The sequence below is a fragment of the Gymnodraco acuticeps genome, unplaced genomic scaffold, assembly GCF_902827175.1.
Source record: "Gymnodraco acuticeps unplaced genomic scaffold, fGymAcu1.1, whole genome shotgun sequence".
NCBI lineage: Eukaryota > Metazoa > Chordata > Actinopteri > Perciformes > Bathydraconidae > Gymnodraco > Gymnodraco acuticeps.
The window spans coordinates 1809352-1818018 of record NW_022991584.1 but is presented as its reverse complement, the minus strand read 5'-3'; the positions used below and the strand labels follow the sequence as shown (position 1 = coordinate 1818018).

The 8667-nt window shown below is 40.0% G+C and overlaps 1 long non-coding RNA gene across 1 annotated transcript; it reads left to right on the top strand.

The window, feature by feature from the left end:
- The first annotated feature begins 3121 nt into the window (after nucleotides 1-3121).
- LOC117533756 lies at nucleotides 3122-5677 on the top strand. The gene is made up of 2 exons (XR_004567108.1): nucleotides 3122-3816; nucleotides 5022-5677. It is a non-coding gene; the product is annotated as an uncharacterized LOC117533756 (long non-coding RNA).
- Nucleotides 5678-8667: the final 2990 nt, after the last annotated feature.

Below are 8667 nucleotides of genomic sequence, written 5' to 3'. Positions count from 1 at the left end.
AGCCTAAATGCCGGTGACCTTTGACCTTTGTGCTTTGCTGCCTCACAACACGGGAGCAGGCTCTCTGCAGCAGCTGTGTCAACCCCAGCCCCGACAACTGGCCCAGGGAAGGACAGAGTGGCATTAATGTCCGATCACGTAATGAGTCAGCTTCGTGGTATTATCTCTCTCAGGATCAAGCAGTTTACTTTCACAGGTCGGGTTTTTCATTGAAGCATTGTTTTCATTTAACAGTCTTACATTTTAAAGTTTACTTCTACAAAATACACCTTATACTTTATAATCTACAGTCTCTCTCTCATCGCTTTACCTTTATATTCATTGTTAAACAACTATTCAAAAGCTTTGAGACATAATGGTGAACAAAGTACTTGAAGTTTATACTCAAGTGAAAGTAGAAATACGACACTTTGGAAGTATTTTTGTTTTAGTTAAAGCCCTGCATTAAAAAAGACTCCAAAAGTATAAAAGTATTGCCATCAAGGTGTACTTAAATTATAACAAAAAAGTACTATTTGTGCTCAACAGCTAATTTCTGAATAATATATATTTAGGAATTATGCTTAATGATGTCACTTTAATGATGTCACTTTTATTAACTGGTAAATGAGAAGCTTATTGTTTTACTTATTTACTGACAGGCGTCTTCTGACTTTTGGCAAGGGACCAAAAACATCTATCTGTTCAATATGTTGATTATTTGTTGATGACGTTTTGTATTTTCTTAACTCGAAAGCAATCAGATATATGTGGTGGTATAAAACATTGGCTGTTAATTGTATAGACATACTAAAGTAAAGTACAAATACCTCAAAATTGTACTTAAGTACAGTGATTGCGTATAAGGACTTAGTTACCTTTACATCACTGGGAACATAACCTTACTCTCTAACATATTTTTCAGTCATGCTTCACTGCAAAATCCACCTCAATCAAACAGGATATGTTCTATAATGGATGATTTTACTCAAATTTCAAGTGAAACGTAAGGTTAACTCTCCACTCCCCAGAGGGAGTTTCCTCCCAAGACCAGGGGTTAATCTGCAAGGTTGTCCCATCCTGTGCATGTGCAGGACCTGATCTGGTGTCAGCTGCCGGTTTATTTATACCAATAGACATCCATGCTATCCACTGCTGAAGGAACTGCTCTGGGGTTAGTCAGTCCAACTCCTACCTGCTGTCCCGAGGGAAATGATGTCCTCCTGCCAAGAGAAGTGTGTTGTGACCTCCCCAGAAGCAGTGGGACATTGGCAGCGGGGTAGATGGCTATGGCAGAGGGGAACAAAGTGATTAGCAAACGGGGGCCCCGGTATGTGAACACGGGTTAAAAATAACCCCATCTGACCCAATTTGTAGATAACATGCAACACAACCGCTGATCCCCTGCCGTCTTCTTCCCAATTTGGCTTAATTGGTCTTGAAAGTCAACTTTTAAAGGAGTGCAATGTTAACGGTGAATCACATTTATACTCTAGATGTGTTTTGTGAGAGTTTTAACGGGAATCAATATATCTATTGATGACAACCAGATCATGATGATTGTCGCTTGAATACATTAAAGAGGAGGGGTTGACAGAAAATCACAGAGTAAGAGGAGATCTTCTGCATGACACATGATGAAAGAGAAACAGATGATTAGACTTTGTTTGTCGGCCTCTGAGCCAGTATGTGACAGTGATCAGCTGTCCAGTGAAGAGGAACAGCGGGATTATTATTTAAGTCTTAACCATTGTGTCCGGTGTGAGCGACCAAGAATTCACTCAACAACAAAAGTGCTCGGATATTCCTAGCTCCCCAGATATATCGGGCAGAGACTTGGCGCATAGCTGACATTAGTGGAAATGTTGCATTTGTGATACACTCTGGCTTTGGGCCATGGGAAATATTAAGCAACTGTCGAATTTAGACAACATCCTGTGTCGCAGAGCAAAAACGGGAGCTACAAAGATGCGATGGGGTGGCTATTTGTGGACGGCGAGTGCCTCGAAAATAGCGAGAGTTTTAAGTTTCAATATAAGCCCTCCTCTCTGAGCTGGAGCTTTCTGTGAATGAGGCCCAGGTTCCTATCACACCCAACCCCAGCGCTGGTTTTAGAACACAGGTGTTGACCTTAGAGAGCGGCTTGTGCTTGCGGCAGAGGAAAATGAACCCCTGAGCTCGGCCTGTTTCCCTCTACAGTATCTGTAATCACCGTGGGGCCACACATATAAGGATCTACACATTCTATACGATCATTAAGAAGATAATTAGCAAGTGCGATGAAAAAAAAGCTGAAACTTGTGGCTAAGTGGTTCATAATGGCTGATGAGAAAGTGTTGCCCTTTAATTTAAAACTTTTAGTTACATACTCTAGTTAACAATCTCTTTAATTTGGCCTCTCCACAAACACATCTTATATTACATCAGTGTTTCCTTCTAAGTGTCATGGCGGCAAGATGGTCACCTTGGGGCCACCCGAGAATGTATTGCTTGTTTTTATGGTGCCACAAGAGCACCCATAAAACATATTCACACTCCTCACATATCACTAAGTGTGCTTCATTATCAGAGGCTTACGTTACAGTTTATTAAAGGACACACCACATTTGGTTGATTTGTCTTGTATTTGCCTCACAAAGGTCGTCACATGAAAAATGTAAGAGATGCTTTGACACAACAGTCACTTTTCCTTCTCTGAAAAGGACACAATGAAACTAGAGGGAAGCGCAGAAACCGAACTTGGATGAAACTTAAGCTAGTGTTCAGCTGTGACCTGCTGTAACTGCTGTTCTGACTGTACCCCCAAACCCAATAAAACACGCCCATCGTGCAGTTGCTTCCTTGTTTCTCTGTATCCCCCTTTCTCCCCTTTTTTTTTTGTCCATTTAAAAAAAAATAATCGAGGCTGGGTGGGAGGGGGGCGGAGGGGCTGAACAGAGGAACGGCAGGGGTGTAGGGTGTCTCGAGCCTAGTGCGAACAGCTGAGAGGTGTGATTTCACAGGCTGGCTCCCCCCTGTCAGGGTCCTGATTGGGCCGGACAGGAGGCACAGGAGAGGCCCGGGCTTCTAAAGGACACCAACAGGTGGGAGGCCGCTTTGGAGGGGGGCGCTCCTGGCGGGATAGAAAAGGCCGGTCTGCCAGGCCTGTAGTGAGCACAATCCACCGGGCCAGATATGGAGGAGGATGGTTGATCGCAGGAGGTGAAGAGAGGCGAAGGCAGTAGGAAGCTCAGGGAGAGATGAGTTTGGGCTTCAAATGGTGGAAAGGGCAGCTTCAGGGACAAGGAGTTAAGTTGTTCTCAGGGTTTGGTGGGTTTTTTGTGTCTTTCTGCTTTTAGTTTTCATTTTAAACCCAGCTTTTGGACAACTTTTTCTACCAAGCTTTAATTTGTTGGTTTAGTCCAAAAGGTTAATATTTGACAGCCACATAATGGATAGTGACATCTGTTGAGTCAAGGGTCTTCCAGATTCAGATGTTGCAGACTTTTTAGTCCTTAGTTTTCATGATCTGCAGCACCATGTGGGTGAAATCAGGCGTCAAAGCAAATGTTTCTCGTAAGATTTACGATAGACTCACGGTGGCAGAGCCTGACACCTCTGTCAGGTTAGGGGAAGCTGAGGTGTGATACAGGAAAGAATCAGGAAATTATCATCACAGTTGAATCAGAGTCGAAGTTTGGCTTTCTAATGGCCATTTTGGTCAGATTGAAATAGCAGCATGTATTGAGGAAGTCACCAGTAGACAGAGTAGGAGAATCAGGCTGAACCCAAAGTGGCCTCAAGCTCAACTCCAGCTGCAGAAAACCACAAGAGGAGACGCAGCAGAATTAAATAAAGGTGAGTACGAATGCATTTCAAATGTGAGCCATTTAAACATTGCTTTCTTATTATGTATGTTCCTACAAAAGGACTTAATTACACAGTTGTTGGGATCAACATAACTTGGCATGACATAATGTTTTAGGAGATAGCACAGATTTTGACCTTTGCCTGCTGGAAGTCAGAATTTGCTTCACCCTCCAGAGTTATTTAAACACAAGGGAGTTCAGCATCATCGCTTTGGCCTACCCATAAAGGAAATGTGTGTTATTTAGCAGTATCAATCTAATATAATACTTTTAGGGACAAACAAAGTAGGTAAAAGTAGGTATCTTTCTGTATCAGAAGGTCCTGCTTTTTGCTAGAAGATAACATCTGGAAAATGAACCTTAAATAGGCCACAATTTAACAAAATGTGAAAGTAATATTTTGTCAAACCACACTTTGAATGTCTAATAAATCTCTGGCGCAGATGATCGAGTCACGTGTCTGTAGCTCTGTCACGGTTAACCATTGTTAAGCCGGTTGTTCCTGCTACTCTGCAACTGTGACTATATGAAAGGGTGCTTTGTGTCCGAGGAGAATCCAGTTGTTGCCCCTTGTGAGGACATGCTTCCTTATATCGCCATATTAATTCACCACTTATGGAATGTAAGGAAGTGTGTGGTTTCAATGGGACTTGAGCGCCAACCCCACTGTGAAGAAGAGCCACGCTGATATCATTTTTGTACATATTTATTTAAGTGAATGGTAGAAAATGTCAGTTTTCATTCAGCATGAGTGTGCCTTTGTCTGTTTTATGAGATGAGGGAGGGGGGCTGGGGGGGTGTCAGAGTTCATGAGCATGTGTGTAAGTGTGTGGCAGGGCAACAGGTGAAAGGCCTTTTCCCTCCTTCAGCTCAGACACATGCTCAGTTAGAATTACTCAGTGCTGATGATCGGGTCTCAGGGACTTCTTGAAAAAATTCCTGCCCTGCCCCAACGGCTGACAGTCAAGGAGGATTGACAGACCACAGCTGTCACCCATTATAGCAACTCTCAAAAAAGGAAGAGGGGAGGGATGTCACTGAGAGTGAAGGTTTGCTCCTGCAGGCTGGATTTGGAAGGAAATGGGGCGATGTCATAGGTTCCCAAACCTCTAAATACCTATCTGCTCGGTAACACTTGTTTCTGTTGTGTATATTTCAGTGCTAATGATGTTCCTTTTCTCTCTGTTTCATCAGGTGAGGCTGAAGAGGACATGATGGCCACGCAGAAGATTTCCAACTTCCATTTCCTCTCCTATCCTTGTATTTCTACGTCTTCGACCTCCTGCTCTCACTGCCCTTTGCAGCTGAAGCAACACACCTTGCTGTGGCTGGTCAAACGGAACCAAGTCAGGTGTTTCTGTGAGGTTTGGTCCCCTTCAACCAGCTACTGCGTCGTGAATTCAGTCAGCGTGGAGTCAAAGACAGAGTGTGGTGTATGCTGCTTTTTACAGAGGTGGTAGTTTATTGACAGTGATGTTATTTATTTGTTTCTGTAGTTTAGTGTTGGTTGTTCTCTGCATGGTCATTTATGTTTGAAAAAGTAAATAAAGATTTCTGATAACATCAAGTGGTGAATTACAATTAATTCTGAATGTGTAAAGTTTTAAAAGTGGTTACCAAATGTGAAATATAGTTTCGTAGAGTAAAATGTCCCAATACAAGCCCATTTGAAACTTTTTTTTGTGTATGTTGGTAAGGGTTTTCTTCTGTTTTATTAGTTATAGAGTGGTATAAAATGTGTTGCCTTTGTCCAAGTATTACTACAAATAAGTCATTATGTACAGTCAATGTCTGATAATAACACTCTGCATTGTATACAACATTTCAAATAAAATGTGATTCTTACAGTATTTACAGTATTCATTGTTTAGCATAAAAAGCCTCCTCCAAAAAGTCTAACCTGTATGAATGAGACTCAATATGACTTACTGTAATAATACAAATATTGTTAAGAATACTTTTTTTCTAGCCCATTTTAAAGGACATATTTGGGAGAAGCTGTGGTCTTTGTTATATGTTCTGCAGTATATTCAAAAAGGCAGTAGAAAATAATGATGTGTTTGTAAATGGAATTGGCAATTATGAAACAGCATTCTATAATATTTTCTCGCAACCTGATCATAAATGCTAATTTAGTTTTTGTTAACTGCACTAATTTCCAATGCTAATCTATGAAACACATATTCTTAAAATAATTTATGGTTCTGTGAGGTTTTTTTTAAAACTGCATGACATTCTCTTTCAAAATTGGCTATTACAACAGAAAATGAATGCTTGCAGGATTCAATAGAATTAGTTAGGACCACTTTCTTTTCGATCTGTGTCCCCCCACATTTTTTAAATATTAACATTTGAACATTTGGACTGAAGGGATGCTTGTAATTACAAAACACATTTCTCATAAGGATTCAATCAACAATAAGAATCAAATGGATTGAGGGGGCATATACTCAAATCCTACATATACTAAGATGACAACATGGATGTCATGCATTGCAGCAAGATTTGCTGCTAAATATATAAAGATTATAAATTGTGTAGAATATTGCACATAACTATGTATGGTTTGTGAAAAAAAATTGCTAAAACATTCCATATAAATATAAGGGGCTGATCTTTTAGAAAAAAATCATTGTGAAAGCGTGCATAATGCTTTCATCCAGTGGTGGACTGTAAGTAGATGTACTCAAGTACTGTAGGTAAACAATTGAGGAACTATTTTCACAGTATGCCACTTTATACTATTTTCTCCACTACATTTATTTTAACCTTTAGGTGCACGAGTGACTGGACCCTACACTCTTCCATAAGTGGGTCAAAAAGGACCCGTATTAGAATAATGTGTTTTTATGCCATTTTTGTCATTTTGGTTAAGAAAAATCACTTGTATAATATTTAGTATTATATTTTGGTTCACACTAGAAATATTTTATATTTAATTTTTCACTATTTATCAATTTCGAAAAAAAACATAAAATGTTGAACAAAAAAACGAAATTCCATAGAGCAGTGGTTCTCAACTGGTGGGTCGCGGACCCGTTTCGAGTGGGTCGCGGATGTGTGAATGAAGAAAAAAAAATTGGAATTATTTTTATTTTTTTGGGGGGGGAAAAGTCAAACTTTTATTTTGAAGGCCCGATTTTCTAACGCTGTGCATGCAGTCGGCGTTGGACTGGAAGTACCGGAGACCATAAATGGGTTTGAAAACTTCTGTCACATAGTGATCATCTTCTCAATAAAATATCTTTGCTGATGTTTTTTCGAGTCTTCTGGCCATCAGAATCAGAATCAAGATTGTTGCCGGAAGTCCCCACAGAGAATAACTTTGCGGTAGAACTCTTCTTTATACATCCATGGTTACAACTTCAGATAGAAATCAACACATAATGAAATATGACCCCCGGCCCCGGTCTGATGACTGACAGGTCACAGAACAATGGGAGCTACCCTTACCCACAATTTAAAGTAAGTCACACAGACTATCTACTCTTTACTCTTCTCGCAGCAAGATGTCAGAACAAAGTGAAAAACAAACAATGGCATAAAATATTATTAATATGTCGGGTAGCTAGTAATAGATTTATTTATTTTCTTCTCAGAGTGTACCAGAATGCATAGTTTATGTTAGTATTTCTAAAAATCTCCTGGGGGAGAATCCCCCCAGACCCCCCTGCTGGGGTTGGGTTTTCAGCATGCGTGCCTTTTTATATAGTTCAGCTTTGATTCCATCATCTCATTAAACCTTTTTTAAAAGCATACTTTAGTTCTGTGAAGGGATATAAGGGATATATGCACTGTACTTCACTTTTATTAATATTGTATGCTGAAAAGCGTATATATTACAGCACGATTTTTTGTTGAATAGATTTGAGTGCTTCAAAATGTTGGGTCACGATGTATTGACCAAGTAAAAAGTGGGTCCCGAGGCCTGACCAGTTGAGAACCACTGCCATGGAGAATGCATGCGGGTCATTTTTGACCCACTTATGGAAGCTTGGGGCAGTAATACAAAAACTACAATTTCTTAAAATGTAAATGTGAAATTTGAATGGCATGATATCCAAAACATTTTTTTTGAGGAATAGCTGGAATATGAAATGATAAAAAAAATTGTAATTACAAAGATACTTTAAGAAAACCACCTCACCAGGTAAAAAAAAAGACCCACTTGTGCATCTAAGGGTTAAATAAGTAGTTACTAGCACCTTTGGAGATTTAGATTAGTAATAATACACAATCAGTAATTCAAATAAACCCCACTTTTACCAATTGAATCATTGAAATGATGAACACATTTGGAATCAATAATACACTGAACAAAAATATAAATGCAACACTTTTGTTTTTGCTCCCATTTTTCATGAGATGAACTCAAAGATCTAAAACATTTTCTATATACACAAAATAACCATTTCTCTCAAATATTGTTCACAAATTTGAAAAAATCTGTGATAGTGAGCACTTCTCCTTTGCCGAGATAATCCATCCCACCTCACAGGTGTGGCATATCAAGATGCTGATTAGACAGCATGATTATTGCACAGGTGTGCCTTAGGCTGGCCACAATAAAAGGCCACTCTGAAACGTGCAGTTTTGCTTTATTGGGGGGGTCCGAAAACCAGTCAGTATCTGGTGTGACCACCATTTGCCTCACGCAGTGCAACACATCTCCTTCGCATAGAGTTGATCAGGTTGTTGATTGTGGCCTGTGGAATGTTGGTCCACTCCTCTTCAATGGCTGTGCGAAGTTGCTGGATATTGGCAGGAACTGGAACACGCTGTCGTATACGCCGATCCAGAGCATCCCAAACATGCTCAATGGGTGACATGTCCGGTGAGT